We start from the raw sequence: 17,637 nt of genomic DNA on the forward strand, positions 1-17,637 counted from the left end.
CCTTCGAATTACGCGTTCGATGCTATATATATATATATATATATATATATATATATGTATATATATGCATTTAAACGTGGTAGCGTCAGTCAGTACCCCCTGTTACCACTATGTTAAGTATGGAGCACTTATTTTGTCTGTTGGCGTAACGTTGCAAAGGAAACCGATTACGAACTGGCATCGAACGCGTTGTTAGAGGGTCGCAGGTTTGAATTACGCTGGTGGCAAGTTATCTTTTCGTCCAATTTTCTTTCTTCAAATTTACATTAGAATAACTTCTAATAACATCCCCTGTACTTCTATACTTCTCTTGGCACCATTGTCGGTTAGTTATCCTTAATGATTCCTATTTAGTAACACCAAATTGTCGCTTACTGGTCATACTGACCAAGTAGGCGTTTGAAATGAGAAACTCTAGGGAAGAAGGCGTACCTAGAGGGTTTGCTTAATTAAAGGAATAGTGCTCTGCATTACGCACATTTTGGACTCGGGTTACCATTTCTTGTTTCTGAGTGAAGTTGCGCAGACAGCAGACCAGCAACAAACATGTTCTTGGTGTTAGGGTTTTGCAGTGAACATGCGCGACAGCCGCAGGGCACAGATAGAGAGAAACCAGACCACACGAAGTTAGCAGATTCGCTCATCCTAAAGACACTACCAACAATGACGTACCCATGCATGAAGAAGCAAAAGGTAGGGATCGATGATGTCGTACAATCCAGAGAGCTGAAGTACGTCAACAGTTCTTAGATACCTGTTTACAAAGGTTGCTTTACCAGTTGAAATGTATCCTCAAAACACCAAATGAGCAGTCTAAGAAGCAACCATCTCTCTCGGTAAGCTCCGATCTCACAAAAAAAGAGAAAAAAAAAGTTGTTTAATGATATCACTGCACTCTAAAAATGACACTGAACGTGCCGCATGAACGTGCCACAAGATGTGTGGGTTTTCTAATGTTAGGTAGAAATATTAGGGTTGAACGAAATGTAGGCTTTGAATTTTTTCAAAAATTTTCAATGCATTCTATATCATTTTCCACCTCCAAACCTTAGCTGAGTGATACTCCAGATTCCTCTCTTTTCATCTCACGTTGCTTGTGATCCAGTCCACAATCACACACCAGCGATACTCAACCACCAACAAGTTTTCTCACCATCCACCCCCCCCCCCCCCCGCCACCGCCATCCTCCCTATGGAAAAGAAAAACACATGTACAGGAATATTCCTATTCCACACGGCAAAAAACGGTTGAAGACATCATATACAAAGTCGCAAATGATTATTTAGACTCAGTGAATACTATGGTCGATATATAGTATGAAGATTCTTGCTATTTAAAACGCACAAGAAAAGTGAAAAATCGTTCACCAACTTGATGACTTCTAAGGTTTTCGTCATGTATTTCATTTACGAGATACAGGCGAAAGTATATAATCCGACTACGTATTTTAAAGGCCCTTGGCAAAAAGACTATTAAGAATTACACCAAAATAAAAAAATAAATAAAAAAATAAAAGAGACTGCTGCGAGTATACTTTTTGTTTCGTTTCTAACGTTGACACATAAAGAGGAGATGTCTGAAATTTTAGAATATTGTTTTTTGGCTGGATAAAGTGACGCTATAATCTCATGCCCCGATAAACCTTCATGCCAACGCTTCTCCTGGTATATTTTATTATTCTTCACGCGTCTGGTGTAATGATGTCATTCGCCCGAGTAGTTACGTTGAAGAAATAGGTAAGACCAGAACAGCGGAGCTTATATGAGTAAGGTGAACATACCTGCCTTGAGCTGTTCAATCATTTCTAAGGGAAAGTTAGGAGGACATTACAAAAAAAAATTCCCGTAGCCTTTGACGATGTTTCTGAATAATTTATAATGTAACTATCGGGTAATATACCAGGTAATTTACAAGGTATGATGCGCTAATATACCAGATAGCGGAATCATGGAACGGTACCATAGAACGATACCAACGGTATCAACAACAGGTACGAACGAACGATACCATGGAACAATATTAGTGTGCGTTGCAAATGGATATGCATTTCAAAAAGAGCCGTGAGTTTAAAGTTGTGTGTATTGTGCGAAATTTATTATGGAGTTCGCTGAGGGAAGCGTGCACCTAGCACCGGATATGCAAAACGCCGATAGATTGGTTGCGTGGGTTTAGCCCTCCTAACAAGCAGATACTTTGATGAATTCCTTAAGTTCAATCTTATCCTCAGTAAAGTACGTTACTGAGATATGCTTGCCTAGGAGTACATGTACCAAGAGCAGGAATATCGCCCACGATAGCATAATACCACAGTACTTGGTGGTGAGGGAGATGCAATGTTGTCATTGAATGTTCCGTAGGTGAAGAATAAAGCATCTTGGAAGTGATGATGTCATAACACGGATAGCTGACGACATCCAAGAAACGTGAGGTTAAATTTTGTTTACAAATAATGAAAATTGTCCTTTTTTTACCACAAGGCAGACAATGCGCATCATTCGCCGACATTAACTAACATTTAGCATTATTAAGGCAGCACCACTCATCATCTAATAATAACCAACACAATGCTTAACTGGCTGACCATTGCAGTTGATTAGCTAACAATGCCCAGCATTAGTAATAGTTTAGACATCAATGACCAGCACTAGCTCGCATCAGCCATGACTAAGCTTACACCGACTAGCATTCTTCAATTCATGAGGCAGACAGAGAAGGAAGCAACAGGTAGGGCGCTAAACCATTAGCTCCCGGCCTGTTGGTCATCTTTTTAGCTCATATACTTTTTCCTTATTTACCCCAGTCTGAAGCTCTTAGATACTGCTAACCAACTTGCCCGCGAACGAGTTCGATTCCAGTGCTTCGCCTTCATCTTTTGTGTGGTCATGGCATTGGCAGCAAGCCAACTATTTCAGGAATTTACACCTTTGCAATCAATGTTTTCATCACCAAACAAAATTAGAAATAAAGTTTTTATCGACCCGAGAGTTACCTGAAAGGGTAAATATATTCCACAAGGGTATGCCTATCAGCCACCTCTATGGTCCTATTCAATGGCCCGAATCTGTATAAATCTGGCGAAGTAAACTAAGACATGGTGAACGTGCGCTGAGCCGTGGATAGCGAGCAATTCAAGGCCAGGGAGCGAAATGCGACGACGCGTGCATGTCACAACTCGCCGAGAGTGCGTGCGCATTCCTCTCTTCTTTTCATTATACGTTTGGTGTTTATTGGATTTGTTTTTGCCCCCAGCTGTCCTTCCTCGTTTCCCGAACCCTTCGTCGCTTCGACATTCCCGACGTGGCACCGGGGGTGAACACCCTTGACCCAGCAGAAGGCGAAAACAGGTTGCTCGGTGTCAACGCTGCCGCCGCGGAGCCCGCCTCCGGTCCCGCGCTCGTATGTGGAAAAAATAGCGTGCTTCCTTAATTCGTGAGCGCGCACTCGCTCCATTTCACACGCCATAGCCGGCTTAACCGGCCAACAAGCTGCGTTTCTAGCCTCAAAGGTTTGTTTCCTCCCTACATTCGTATGTACTGCGCATGCACGACATATACCAGTTGCTCCTGGAGTGTGCACGGCCACGCAAACACGCGCTCACACAAACAGCGGGGTGAGAATAGGCACGAGGAACAGGCGCCCCGCTGGCGCAATTGAATCGTGCCCCGTGCGCTGGAGAATAAAAATGAAACACTCGGTGAATTGAGCGAAGAGTTCCCGCGATGCGCCATTGGATGGTGCGCGTATACACACCCCGATAGTGCGAGTGCAAGGCCACCCGCCCTGCGAATATGACTGCGGCAAAGTTTAATAGACGTAGGAAAGTAGAAAGTTGGGCGAATCGATGATTGATTACAGTATACCTTGTGGCTGAGTCTTGCCACTCTGAAATTCAAGTATGTGCAACGTAACGGTGACTGCTGTATGCTCTCCCATGGTAGAGTACGAAGTACTCTAAATTTTTTAACACTTCTTCTATACACACAGGAAGGCCTAAGTGCGAAGGTGCGTGTCGTGTTTTCCAGTTTCTACCGCTTAGTCACATTTCGCTGCGCTTCATCCACGCGGCATGAAGGCTGAACGCTGAAGCAACCTTCTAAATAATATATCAATCGAAGTAACCAGAGCTGATGGCTTGATGGTGTGACCTTGATGGTGTGACATAGTAACGATGTGTGAGGTGCCTCATTGGAGGGGGGCAAAGTAAGAGGACAAAAAATGGACGCTAGTGTTGTACTGAGCACAACACCGGCGTCCGTTATTTTTTTTTTTTATTTCGCATTCCCCTTTTCAAACACTTTACACATCGTTACTAGATCGAAGTCAATCGCATTTACGCTGCGTGACGTCAGAGAAAATACTGAAAACAAGATTCGTCGACTGTCCTTGATGCTTGTGGCGTTTGTTGAAATCGCACAGAAACCGGTTCCGCAAAGATTAGTTGCATGACCTGCCGTCATGTTTTCCTCTAAACGATGGTTTCAAATAGTCGTCTAATGGAAGACTCGAAATCGTTAGGCCACCGAGATTGTGGGTTCGCTCAGCGCTGGTAGCAAAGATGTCCCCCCTCCTCCCACACACACCTCTCCTCCACAGCATCACTCCATGAGTCACCGTAACTAGCTTTGGATATTTTCTAGCAATACGCATTATTTAACGTCTTCTCTTCTTTTTTTAAACGTGCTGCATAAGAAACGTGGCGAATTGCTGAAACTACAAGTATAGCAAAGGTTGGTTGGATAACAACTTGGTGGTTATTCCTGATTTTGCCGGCTGGACCATAGCTAGGTCTCCCACGCCTGGACGTAGAGACCTTGCCTCAACGCCACCTCGTGGCCCTGTTGGACGGCCCGATGTTGCTCGCCGACGTTGGGGCTGCTCAAGACAGCGGCCCACCGCAACGAAAGGGTTCCGGAGCTAGTACCTGTGGTCTTTTAGTACAGTCCTAGAGCGTGTGATCTTTAGTCAAAACTCGGTAAATTTTAATTTACTTCGTCCATGATCGAGCTGTTTAGTGCTCGAGCGACCATACCATCTACTTTATTTAAAATCCCAGCACCAAATTATTTTTTGCCCGATAATTGTACGTGTTAGGTTCGAACATTTCAACTTGCATGACATGAGCACGGACACCAGCTGGCGTTCTCAACATTTAAGCTTTTTGAATCTGGCATAAGAGAGGCATTCAGTAAACCATACGCCGTATTTAAGCACTCTACATAATGGCATAATCAATTGACACCACTTCCACGAGGCGTTGTGCCAGCTCCACTATGCCCGTCCACCAGTGTATGAGTAGCGAACCAGGTGCCACCTAGCTGGCTAACCTTCTGGTGTTTGATTCGCCTTTTCTGCCCGTCTGGCTCTTTCTTTACCAGAGAAACCGGCGAATGCATATTCTCCGCTTCTGGCAGTCGTTTCATTAACATGCCCAAAGAAAGCGCTATCGCTACAAGCAGCCTTGGCGTGTCCACGCTGCAAGCGGAAAATCCGCGTTTTCATTCGAGCTGATTAGAGCCACACATATGCGGTAACGGCGTAGAAGCGCGCGCCAAGGACGACTCGTCTGCCGCTGCAGTAACCGCCTCTAAAGCGATGTGGGCAGAGAGGACGCCTCCGTGCCAGGGACGAAAGCCCATCTCCGTCTCGCACGGCTGTAGAATGCGTGAGTGGACCGACGACGACGGGATGGGAGAGTGCTCGCGAATGCTCGCTTGCGCGCACACCAATCCGCCTCGGTAGCCGCGCTCGGTGGTGCCTTCGCAAATTAAGCAAGCTGCGTCCAAGTTACGCAAACTGGATAGCTAATATCGCCTAGCGAGTCCTTGAAGTCAGTGAGGTTTACATTCCGAAGCCACCGCGATGATGTAGATCAGGTGACCCCCAGCGTGGTCAGCGGAGGAGTGCCAAGCAGGCGTCTCAAGAAGTCACCGTGCCTTCAACTAGACCACTGTTAGGTATCAACGGACTCAGCGTTGGACTACAGCTATAGCTCCTCAAGTTAGGTTTTCCCCATTGCGCGGCGAGTTAGCTACAAGCACGGCGTGTTCAGCTTATCCCTACATACTCTAGAAAACAGTCTGTGAGGCGTACGATTAAACTCGTAGCATGCTTCTAGTGATATAGATTTTGTTCAGGCGTGAACAGTACAATTTTACCAATAAAGTGCGCGTTGTGTTTCTTGAAGCCCAAAAAAGCAAACAAATCTAACCGAAAGCATCCAGTTCGATTAAATGAAACATGAGAAGAACTGGGCCAGATGCAGAACTTCGCGAACATTTTGTTCAGAAATAAACTGTCGACTTAAAGACACCCTTTTTTACTATTTGTGATCTAGTGTGGTTGAGCTGCAGGATTTGTACATACGAATAAGATTTCTTGTGGATTCCTGCATTCAGCTCGTAATACTCTGAGGGCTTTATGTTATTCGCTCTGTTCAGAACACAAGCATTATTGCTAAGACAGTCTTGAAAGCGCAAGCAAGGTGTGCCTTAGATATGTGGAGAAGAACCGTATAGAACCATAATGACGTTACCAAGAGAACGATACAGTCTAAGTTTTTGAACAACTTTTTGTCTACTAATATTCAGACAGCACCAAAAGTGCAGCAATGAAAAAAAAAAGCTTATAGGTAATGGTTATTGCCCTCAAAAATGGTGTTTCAAAAGAACAACTACACAGAGCAAGCACTGGGAAAGAAGACTGCCACGTGCAAAGGGCGCGAAACATACCTCAGCTCCAATAGTAATGAATAGTACATCGGAAAAAATTAGCATACCCCCCGGCTTATAACTTCGGTGTTAAATAATATCAGGAGGAGTAAATGACTTATATTTAAAACGGCAAGAGTGGGAAGCATGGGCTTCCTTCCCTAGCTGGTAGCTATGAGTCTTTGGGCTCCGGCGGGATCCTCGGCTTGCCGAAGCACTTGAAGTTGCACCTGAAGGTCTGGGCTTAGCAGTGCGGTCTCCGACTCTTTTTCTTTACCGATTGTTCTATTTCGCCTTTTGTCTCTGTCACAAGCCCACGGTATATGATTTAGGTCCACCCTTAAGTTTGCTGACAAAATGTGCGTATTTATGAGTATAGCTCGGGTAGTAAAAATGATAAGCGACCGAATTCCGGAACGTGTTCGTCTGTAAGAGGCTTTCATGTTGTCGCCTACTGCTTGCTTAGCGAGATTTGTGCCAGGGGAAAACGAGCCCTTCCTAGTCTAATATTTTGTAATTTCCTCATAAGTAACCATGCGTTCTCTGTCCGTCCACGGGCTTCACGCTGTGCTTGTTTGGCTGGCCACTTCTTAAATAATAAGATTTATTTTTTTGCGCTTTCATCTCTGTAGTGCAACACAAAAATGTTCTAGACTTTCACTGAAACAACGAAACATTATGAGTATTTTGCTTATATTTTTCAGTATTGAGAAATATTATGTCAGTATAGGATGATCTGTGCAGGTGGTCACCTGTTCAATTTTCTTTCAAATTGAAATAACTTAATTACCTTGAGTGCTTAGTTTCATCGGGTATCAATTCATAGCCACTGAATGGGAAAGCCGGGTAAATGGTCCGGAATATGTGTTTGTTGCTCACGTCATGAAAGCTATTTGTAGATCGGGGCATCTGCATAAAAGACACAGTTCACTAGTGCAGCATTGAGATTTGGCGTTCTTTTCACAATGAGTATTAAACTCTAATGAGTTCGCTCTCTAACAGTTTTCGTTTGCGTAGATATTGTAGCGAAACGTCGGGGTTCTTCAAAGTGTGCGTGAAACTCCGCGGAGGCAATCGATGAGACGTCAACACGATGATTTCGGGGAGCACTCATTGGGGGTTTATTTAGCTGACACAACTTCAATTTACAAAATGCACTGGGTCACAAAGACAAAACATAGAAAATGGTGACATACCCCACGGCCTGCATAGCTGGTCTCCGGTGGTGAGATCCGCTGTTGACCCCGACTCCGCTCTCTTTTCAAATTCAAACATCCTCTTTTTAACCCTTGGTCGAACAAAGAGTCTTCACAAAAACCAATCATATGTTGGGACTCGCAGCATCACAACCAATCACAGAAACACTTTCATAAAAGGCACTACATTTGTAAAAACCTTGTCCCCAAAATGTAACACGCAAAGGGATAGGTCCTCCTCACGTGACACTCTCTCCCATGCCAGGCCGTGCTGCCCAACATTACTCGTGCTGCCTCCTTCGGCCGACTACCGTCGGCGGCCGTTCCCATGCTCGGGCCGCGTCAGTTCTTTCATTAACTGTTGCTTCCTAGAAGAGTCCTTAAGAGCGATGAATACACCATTGGGCTCCTTGCGCTTACCAGGTGTACATGCGACAGCGAGGCGCCCCGACATCCTAACAACAGCGCGGGAGAATATGGTCGTTTACCTGCCGCCACTATGTCTCGGTCAGGCTAAGTGGTTGCGTCCCTATATCATTCTCAATGACACGCGTGCCTGCCAACAATGGCTTAAACTCAGACGGTGGCGCCGGACCTGCCTCTTGCTAGACGCTTTTCCGAGTAAGCTTTCCCCTTCTAATCCCGAACGGGGCCGACCTTGACTGCTCCGCTTGTGAGCCGTAAAAGAACAGGGTTTTCCGCGAAACCCTGCTCTCGCGACAATATTTTGACGCGCGACTTCGGGCGGGGTTTGTATTTTCAAAGAAGACGTTAGGTGGGACACTCCTGCAGAGCATGAGGCTCATCTAATAGCGGAATACGTAACGGCCGTATTCTAGGCTTACATCTATAAAGTATGTTGTGAAAACATACTCTATACCTACATGGTGAAGACATACCCTATAGATATAAGCCCATAATACGGCCGTTACGTATTCCGCTATTGGATGAGCCTCATGCTCTGCACAAACACGTACAACACATATTAAATCTACATACAATTATAATGAATGCACACGTAATGAATACGAAATTTAGGACCATGCACAGTAAACCAGTTCGCACCTTTAAGGGTGCTTTGCCAGGTGTAGAACCAACACCCTAAGGTAACAGCACCCATGACATGGGTGTTTCAATTTGTCAAAACACTCCTATGGTAGAGTGTTGGAAACACGGCGAAGCACGCTTGGGAGTGTCTGGTTTATTGTGTATAATGCACGTACTGCGTGTAATGCAGTTTTCAGCGTATATATTTCGGGGCATATCGGCGTGATTTTGGCTTGAAAACTTACATGACAGTCAGCATTTCCTTCAGCGGCAATATTTCGAGCAATCTTCGAGCAATCACTCCGAGCAATCTCTCATAGACATTGTCATGCTAAAAAATTGTGTCGCGTTTTAATACGTAAGCTTTGTACAGGGTCGGCCCCATATAAGCGAAACGTTTGTTTAGCTTTCAATACTTCATAGAAAGCTACGATGAGTAAATTATTTAAAAAATTAATGACAATTCACAGAAGAGGCGCCCTGCCTGAAAGAGCATTGTTAGAGCTGGGCAGCTAACGTTATTTATCTATATGTTGTAATTATTTTCTCTCATTCTTTTTCTATCTATGTTTTTTCTTGATCTTCATATCTTTCTTCTACTTTCCATTTTCTCTCTCACTCCATTCTTCCTTCTATTTCTTGCTCTTTATTACGTGCTCAGTTTTTTTTTTGTCGATCTTTCTCACCTGTTTCTTTCTTACTCTGTCTCTGTGTAACCGTTTTTTTGCAATTCTATATTTTTCTTTTTCCTCCATTTTCCCTGTATATTTCTTCTTTTCAACTTTTTTCTTTTGTTTCTCTTTCTATTTTTTTATTCTCTCACTGTGTACTCGTTCCCTCGCCTAACCGAGTTATTGCATCCCACTCCGGACAAATCGCAGCAGCAGGTGAGCTCGTGCCGGGCGCACGTTTACGGGGAGCAAAGCAGAAGACAAATTAGAAGGCGAAGACAGTGCACCTCGCTATGGTTGTCGCGTTTCACACGCTGTTTGCGTCTCTCATAATCACATGGTGGTTTCGGACCGTTAAACCCCGCATCTCAATCGTTCCACACGATATATAAAGATGGAGGTCATTCATAATGATGACAGTTTTTTTGCAAACGCGTAAAGGCATAACTAAGAGCATATGAGCTCTGCTTTAAAATCTTCTTATGTTTATGGACACCTTTATTAGATGCTGTACAACGGACATAAATTTCCTCACGAAGCAGAATAAGTGTTCTAGTTTTACTGACTTCGAATAATGAAGAGGTGTTCGGCTTACATGTGGTTGACTTTGTAAACGTATGATCACACATGTAGTACGATAAAGTGCGTGCACGTATCCGTACTTTCACACAACCTTACGTGTGCACACACACACACACACACACACACACACACACGCACACACACACGCACGCACACACACACACACGCACGCACACACACACACACACACACACACACCGCGCACGTACTTACGCATGAACGTACCCGTACACTGGACAACAGCATTGTCTGAAGTACACTTCTCGCTGTCTAGAGCAAACACACACCCGCACGCAGCCATCCATACGCGCCACGAAGTTAGCGGGCAGCCATCGGGAACGGCGCAACAATGCCGCGCATTGGTGACGTCACTGAAACGCGAGACCCGACGCCGGCGGAGCGTGACCGGAATGAATAAGTAGGAGCGGTGCATTTAAACAGATTTAAGGGCAGCTCAAAGGTGGGGCAGATTACGTTTACTTAGCGCTCGGGTTTGACATGCGATCTGTTTAACGAGTGTAGGGTGTCATTCTAATTACTGGCATCGACGAGTGATCGAATGCTGGTAAATGGCTCATGAGTATTTCTTGATTGAGACGAGTACGACGCTCTGGCTGCCCTTGGTAACCTAATCCTCGATGGCGTCGATGGGTAGAGTTGTCGTGAAAAGGGTTCATTGTCTGGGAATATTGCAGCTTGCGAGAAAGAAGGAACATAGTAGCAAACAGCTCAAGTTTATACGCTTTAAAGAAAGAACGCTTTGAGAAGAGAAAATTTACATGTGAAGCTGTATGTCTTGCGTAATTAACATGCAAATGAAGAAACGCTTGCTAAAAATTATGCTCAGCTTGGACTTACATAATTGAGAACCATAACAATTGCCCACTGATTTGCGACATTTTACACAAGCCACACTCTCCGCAATTGCGTGCTTGGTCAAGTTCTGCATGGTTGAAGACGAATAACACGCAACTAACCCTGGATAGCTTTTTTATTAACCTGAAGCCAACACGTCGCTGTATTGTAGACAGACCTACCTGAGGTAAGACGAACCGTCTTCAAAATATGCGTGCATGGTTACTGCAGGTAGCTAATCATGAAAAGGGTAACGTGTTATCAAATCACTGCATGTTGCTTTTTGATACGAAACTATGGTGTTGGTGTAAGCCTAACTTCCAGTACGTGCCATTCACAAGCGTGCGATTTGGTACTAATTGACGTGTTATGTTCCTAAAGAGCGTAAGCATTCTTTCCTTTATCACTTGGCTATAGACGTAGGCTTGCGCATGGTTCTCACAGGGTGGGGTAGGGCAGGAGGCGACCACGCCCCGAAATCACCCGGGGGGGGGGGGGGGGCGCCTCGTACTTTTACACTGCAGTACTTGTCCTGTAATTGTTCAAAGAGCAGGGTTATGACCACGCATCAGTCTGGCTAAAATAGCCACCGAAGGCCGCTGATGTAGCATTACAAGAACTGTTCACTTATGTTCACTTCAGGAAATGCAGGAACCAAAGGTTATTATGCGAAGCACGTCGACGCTTCATTTTAATTCTTTTATTGATTGTGAAGCACGTTGTCTCATGGACTTTACTAAACGGGGGGGGGGGGGAGACACTGAATTAAAGCTTTGCTCCCCTCCTCCAAATTGCAGTGAGAAACTATACGCATGCAAATTACTACAGGTGAAGCCATGTCAATTCATGTGAACTCGTACACCTGTTATGAACAAAGAATTGGTAAACTTACGTTATCTCGGCGCACGTGTTGTCTTCTCCCTTCTCGTCCTTATCACTTGGCGCTAAATATTGCCTAATAACGGTTAGGGGCGATGAGGGAAAGAAGTCTCTCTGGTGACGTCCATAGTCTGTCGTTCCAATAACCTTTCTCTCTCCCTTTTTTAGTGCGGCAGGGAATTTTATTCTGAGAAAATTTGTTGTTAGAAATCCCTACCGAAAGTCCTGAACCTTAAAGGAAAAAAAAAGTTCCATGACAAAGCACTCAAATCTGTGGACCTCCTTTCTCATTCGTTTGTGGTGCCGCTAGATGCGAAATAATTTTAATGTTTCATTAGCCACGTTACGATATAGCGCAGCGAAGAGCTCATGGCGCTGACCTATAAGATCACTTCTCCCGACAGCGGGGAAGCTTAGACAACGTACTTAGAATGAATGCACCACGGATCTTATCCTCGCAGTCACTGCGTTAAGCATGACAGTGTCTCCACATTCTAAATGCTGTAATGTCATGCGTTAAGCATGACAGTGTCTCCACATTCTAAATGCTGTAAATATAATTAAAGTCGATTCAGGGTAGTTCCTTTATAAGACTGCTTCCGCAGACCCATGTCGTCAGTGGATTCAGTGTTTTAGCAACGCAAAGATTCCTTAATTCCTCTGAGAGCGACAAAGATACCGCATTCGTCATTCGAGTCATATTGAAAAGCGGCAGTCTTTCTGGGAAAAACAAAGTGTTACCCTGTCCTCTCCGAAACGAAGACCCGCACGCCTCACGCGATAACGAATGGGCAGTCACGTCATTTCGCTTTGTCCACGAGCACGTGTACTCCTCCGCAGTTAGCGAGCCGGCTCAGCGAAAGTCAGCTCACGCAATCGCTTAAGAGCAGCAGTCATTTGCCGAGCAAGTGTCCTGGTGGCGTTCTGCTAGCGTGTGTGGAAAGGAGGAAGAACTAACGGTGCATTACGGCCTCGCTTTAACGATCTCTTCGGTAGTTCCTCAGTATGAGACAGCAGCATCTTTACTTTTTTCTCTTCCAAAGGTCGCCCCCATCTGTCAAGGTCACCGCCACCATCGGCAATCGAGGCGGCGGCAGCTGGTGCCCCTAAAGTCCCTACAACTCTAGGAGCTTTAGGCGTACCTGCTTTAACAAACTGTTACGCCTCCAGTGACTCCAATGCGGTGTGTATGTATAGCGTGACGCGAACTCTAGCGTTCCAATGGAGCGTTGCAGCGTCGCGTGTGTAGTACGTGTGCGTGTGTGCCGCACGACTCCACTCTGCAAATGAGAACAAGGTCGCACCGGCTGGATGGACGAAAAAGGAGGGCGACCGCAGGCCCGTCGCATTCTTGATTAGACCGTTTATCCGTTTCTTACTCCCTCTCTCCTTAATCGCTTTCGCGACGGGCGCTCGTGAGGTGACGAATTTGGAAACGCCCTCTCGCTGAAGACGTGTCCATATAGGTGGTTCGTTAAACGCGCCACTCCTCGACAAATGCGAGACGTTGACACCGTTTGCAGCGAGAAACGACAGCCTCTGTGCTAGACGAGTGACTTCCTCGGCCTCTTTGTGGTCTAATGTTTAAGCAAGCAGACTTGTATTTTTTTTCTTTTTCTACGGCATGCGAATGATTGTGTTTGACCTGCTTTGGTGTATGTCGGGACTTGACACCCAAGTAAACATTGTCTTTGGTACTTGGTGCCCACACACGTGTTGAAGGAACACGATACATCTGCGCCTGTCAACTAAGTGCTTGTATCTCTGTACGGGGGCTGACATTGCCTATGGTACATGTACGCTTGTCAAATTGATGGTCATTTCTATTTGATAATTGCAGGGTTGACTGTTCTGAACTCTCCATTTCCTGTTTCGCAAGTTTCTATGAGACTCAAGAGGGCCTTGCTTGTATTAACTATCTATATGACCTGTCACTCATTTTTTCCAAGCTCAAAGAAGTACTCAACCAATTTTGGGAGATCTCAAAAGTACGTTTCTTGTTTCCTTGATATGCGGCATTAATGCTGTTTCCACCCCGGAGTCAGAAAAACAGCTATAAAATAGTTTACTTTAATTTTAAAGTTTTCATGACTGTGCATTTACAAGCCAGTGCCACCGCAATGCACATTATTTCGACGAGTCAACACAGTTACACTGAGTCTGAGAACTTTGCATCCTGCGCGCTGCCTAAATCACATATTTAACTCTCGGGGTCACTGCGGGATAATCCACTCATTGTAGTTTGCGGGTCTCAAGAGCATCGTGAGCTTCTGTCCCCCAGTGAGGTGACATTAAAATGATACATCGCTGAGAAGGCGCCCCTTCGTTATCGACATGAACACCTAAATTTTTATTTAAAGGTAGTGGTATTCAAAGTACATTCTATGTATTCCCTGGTGCCACATTGATGTTTTTAGAGTTGTGGACACCAACGTTCTTATTTAGAGCGACCATCCATAAATATTTAAAACTCGTCTGAGTACTCTTTTGAAACGAGTCTCGATTGACCATGGAAAACTATCAGCACATTAACAATAAATAAAAGAAGGCGTGATACAGCATGATCGTTGCGCCCTTGTTCATTTTCGCATATCGCTTCGCTTTTGCTACATAATAAACCGGTATTAACCTCCTCAGTTTTTTTTGTGCTTTTCGGTGTCGGCGTCTTTATTCTCTCGTTAGTTTGTTCGTATTGCGTTCGCAGAGTCCTAACTGAAGTGTTTCATGCCTCAATGTCTTGTTTGAAGCTCAGCGCACTGAAAGTTTGCCGCTGATGAAAGAATACGTGGCTAATCAGGTGAGCGTTCGGTTAGTTGGATGGCAGCGAATTAAGAATTCTTGATAAAAAATCAGAAGTGGGAGTCGCATTGTTAAAGTACCTGTACATGGGTATAGCTAATATGACATATAGTAATAGTTGCCTTGCCTTTTCGAGAAGCCTATATTCGAATTACACATCTCCTAAGCTGACAAAAGGAAGCTATGTAGTTTGCTACACCTCTAAATAGAGCATATACATCAGATATGCAGAAAGGTGAGGTCCTAACTAAAATGGAATAGTCTAACTACTTGAATTGAATCATACGCCACGTACACCATTGCTGACCAGAGAGGTTATACGTGGCAGAAGAACCAATTAAAAAAAAAAAAAGATTGAAGTTCGCGCAGCCAGGAAGTGATGAGCGAGCGAAGTCGGTTACCCATAGGAGTCCAAAATCGCATTTTCCAAACCCCACACAATCGACAATCGCTCACAATGCATCAAGTCTATGCTTTTTTTTTTGTTCTGGCGATTCCACACCCCGTAAACATTCGGCGCCCCACCGTTCCATTCCTTTGTGAAGTTTACGGTTCACGGACAACTCTAAATGGCCGCAAAACAAACTCGCTACTCATGCCAATCCAAACGCCGTGGGCAGGCAGGTGCCCATTTCCGGCATCAGCACTCCGGGAACACACACAACAAAAAGATAAAAGGAAACAGAAACAGAGCTAGAAAAATGCGGCGTCTAGTCCTCCTGCCCGCTCCAGGAGATTCGGGTACATGTCGGTCTGTCTGTGCTGATTGCAGCTGCCGCCACAGGCTTCAGTCTCCCTCCCTCTTCTTCGCAGGTAAGGGCATCTTGGTGAGGCGCCCGCCCTGCGGGCACAGCATGCAGGGCGCGCCCCGAAGAAGGCGCCCCAGAAGACGATGCCGGCGTTTGAAGAACGCGTTCACGACAGCAGGGAGGGTGGCCGCCCAAGGCGCTTTCCGGAAAAGGAGACCGGCACCGCTCGACCGAGCACCGCCCCTGACCCGTGAACGTCGGCGAGGAAGTCGGGCGGTGGCACACCGACTGGGCTCCTCACCGATGCTGCTGGGCGTCTCGGTCTTTGTTGTGGCTGCCACTGTGCACACAGCGAGGAAAGCAATCCAAGAGCATTGTTACGTGCTTCGTTATGTGAACATTGCGACGCGGGCGTGCCCGGCTGCTGCATTGGCTCAGATCAGTTACTTTATTTTATCAAGTCCCACCTGAACTAGGCTTCATTAGTGTTATCACGGTAATGAACATTAAACCCCTACTTTACGCCCAAAGCAGGATGAACGTATATGTAATCACAGTTTTTCGGCATCATTAAGCTGCACACTATGACTTGCAGTTTACCGAGACGAAGGAAGAAAACTAATCATCTCTCCCTCTCTGAAAGGAAGAGAGGTGAACTAGAAAATAATATTTCAGTTTGCCACACTGGTTCAGTGCTCCACTTTCATCAATTGTTTTTCTTTTGATACCCATATCGGGTAGATCAAAGCAACATGACCTACCTACACTTTCTATTCATCAGAGCCTCGATAGTGCTACGCACCAGAGGAATCGAGCCGAAGAAGACGAAGAGAAGGACGAGAAAGAGGGATAGACTGGCGTGAGTTGATCAGTATCACTAGCGCTGCTCGCTCAACTAGTTGTAAAGACTGGCGTTAGCTGATCAGTATCGTTAGTGCTGCTCGCTTAACCAGTTGTCAATATATTTGTTTACTCCTTCGAGTTCGTATCCTTACCGTAACAACATCAGCCAAGTCCCTCAACGTTGAACATAAACTGATATCTTACTGTTACATTCCGCTTTATGCACTTCATCTCTCGGACATTCATAAGTGACTTCCCCAAAGTTTTTTTTTTTGTTTTTTTCCACATGCTGCAGCTCAATCAGCATCAAGAATTTTTAGTCCTACGACATTCTCACCTGGTGTAGGCACACAGCCAACAGTTGGCTTACGTCAGGCAGAACGTCCGTGCCGAAATGGAAGTTGCAGAAATGATCTTTCGAACGGTTCAGGCTGCACGACTGCGCGTTCACAAACCGATGCAAGCGCCGTTCCCGCGGAGATGGCAGCTGCGTGCCGACGTGTGTCAGTCACGCGTCGTTTTCGGTATGTCAGACGTGAAAATGCGCCCTCTAGCGATCGAGGGCCCAAGTGGTGCGGCTCCGGGCCTCCGCAGGTGAATAGCTTGGGCCGCCGGCGCCGCGTTTACTGCGTGCCAGCCGGTAATCAACTAGGAGGATGGGCGCAACTCCGTTACCTGTGTCCCCCGCCGCAGGCTGCATGCAGAGGCGCGCGGGTCTTGGAGGAAGGAAGAAACGGGGGCCCGTGTATGTAGGATCCCATGAGGTAAATTCAGATAATCCACGCAAAATGAACACGGGCAAGCCACGTCGGTAATCACGACTTAAGTTTTCCAGCACAAGACTGTTATGTGTGACCCGGAACATTTGAAAAAAAAACAAAAAAAAAAACAAAAACAAAACGAAAACATAAACACTGAAGTTATTTGCATATCTGCGTACAATGTTACTCTCTGAGAACAGAGAGGGACAACTTTAATAAGCATAAGGCTCAGTGATTTTCTTAGTGAAGATCAAATGATAATCGTCCCAGGCACCCAGTTCCTATAGTGCATTCATTGGGTCGAATAAATAAAGGCCAACTACCACCTAGAATAAACCACAAAGTTATCAAAGTGCCTCAACGTTTTTTTTTTTTTTGAAGACACCAAGCTTTGAGATCAATACTGGGTGGACTAGGCTGAATGTGCGCCTCGTGACTATGTGGTTGCTGTGCCCAAAAGAGAACTTTTGGGCTCATTGGTGTAGGATTTTATATATGTATATGTATTATTTTTATTTCCTCATTGTTTGTTCTGTAATGGAGACAA

The 17,637-nt window shown here is 45.3% G+C and overlaps 1 long non-coding RNA gene across 2 annotated transcripts in view; it reads left to right on the forward strand.

Annotated features, from left to right (window-relative positions):
- The window catches only part of LOC142817810 (uncharacterized), a 99,251-nt gene extending 83,234 nt beyond the window's left edge, over nt 1-16,017 (forward strand). For both annotated transcript variants that reach the window (XR_012895371.1, XR_012895372.1), the window contains exon 3: nt 15,551-16,017. This is a non-coding gene — a long non-coding RNA (uncharacterized LOC142817810). The remainder of the gene's footprint in view (nt 1-15,550) is intronic.
- Nucleotides 16,018-17,637: the final 1,620 nt, after the last annotated feature.

The sequence above is a fragment of the Rhipicephalus microplus genome, chromosome 5 (genome assembly GCF_043290135.1).
Source record: "Rhipicephalus microplus isolate Deutch F79 chromosome 5, USDA_Rmic, whole genome shotgun sequence".
NCBI lineage: Eukaryota > Metazoa > Arthropoda > Arachnida > Ixodida > Ixodidae > Rhipicephalus > Rhipicephalus microplus.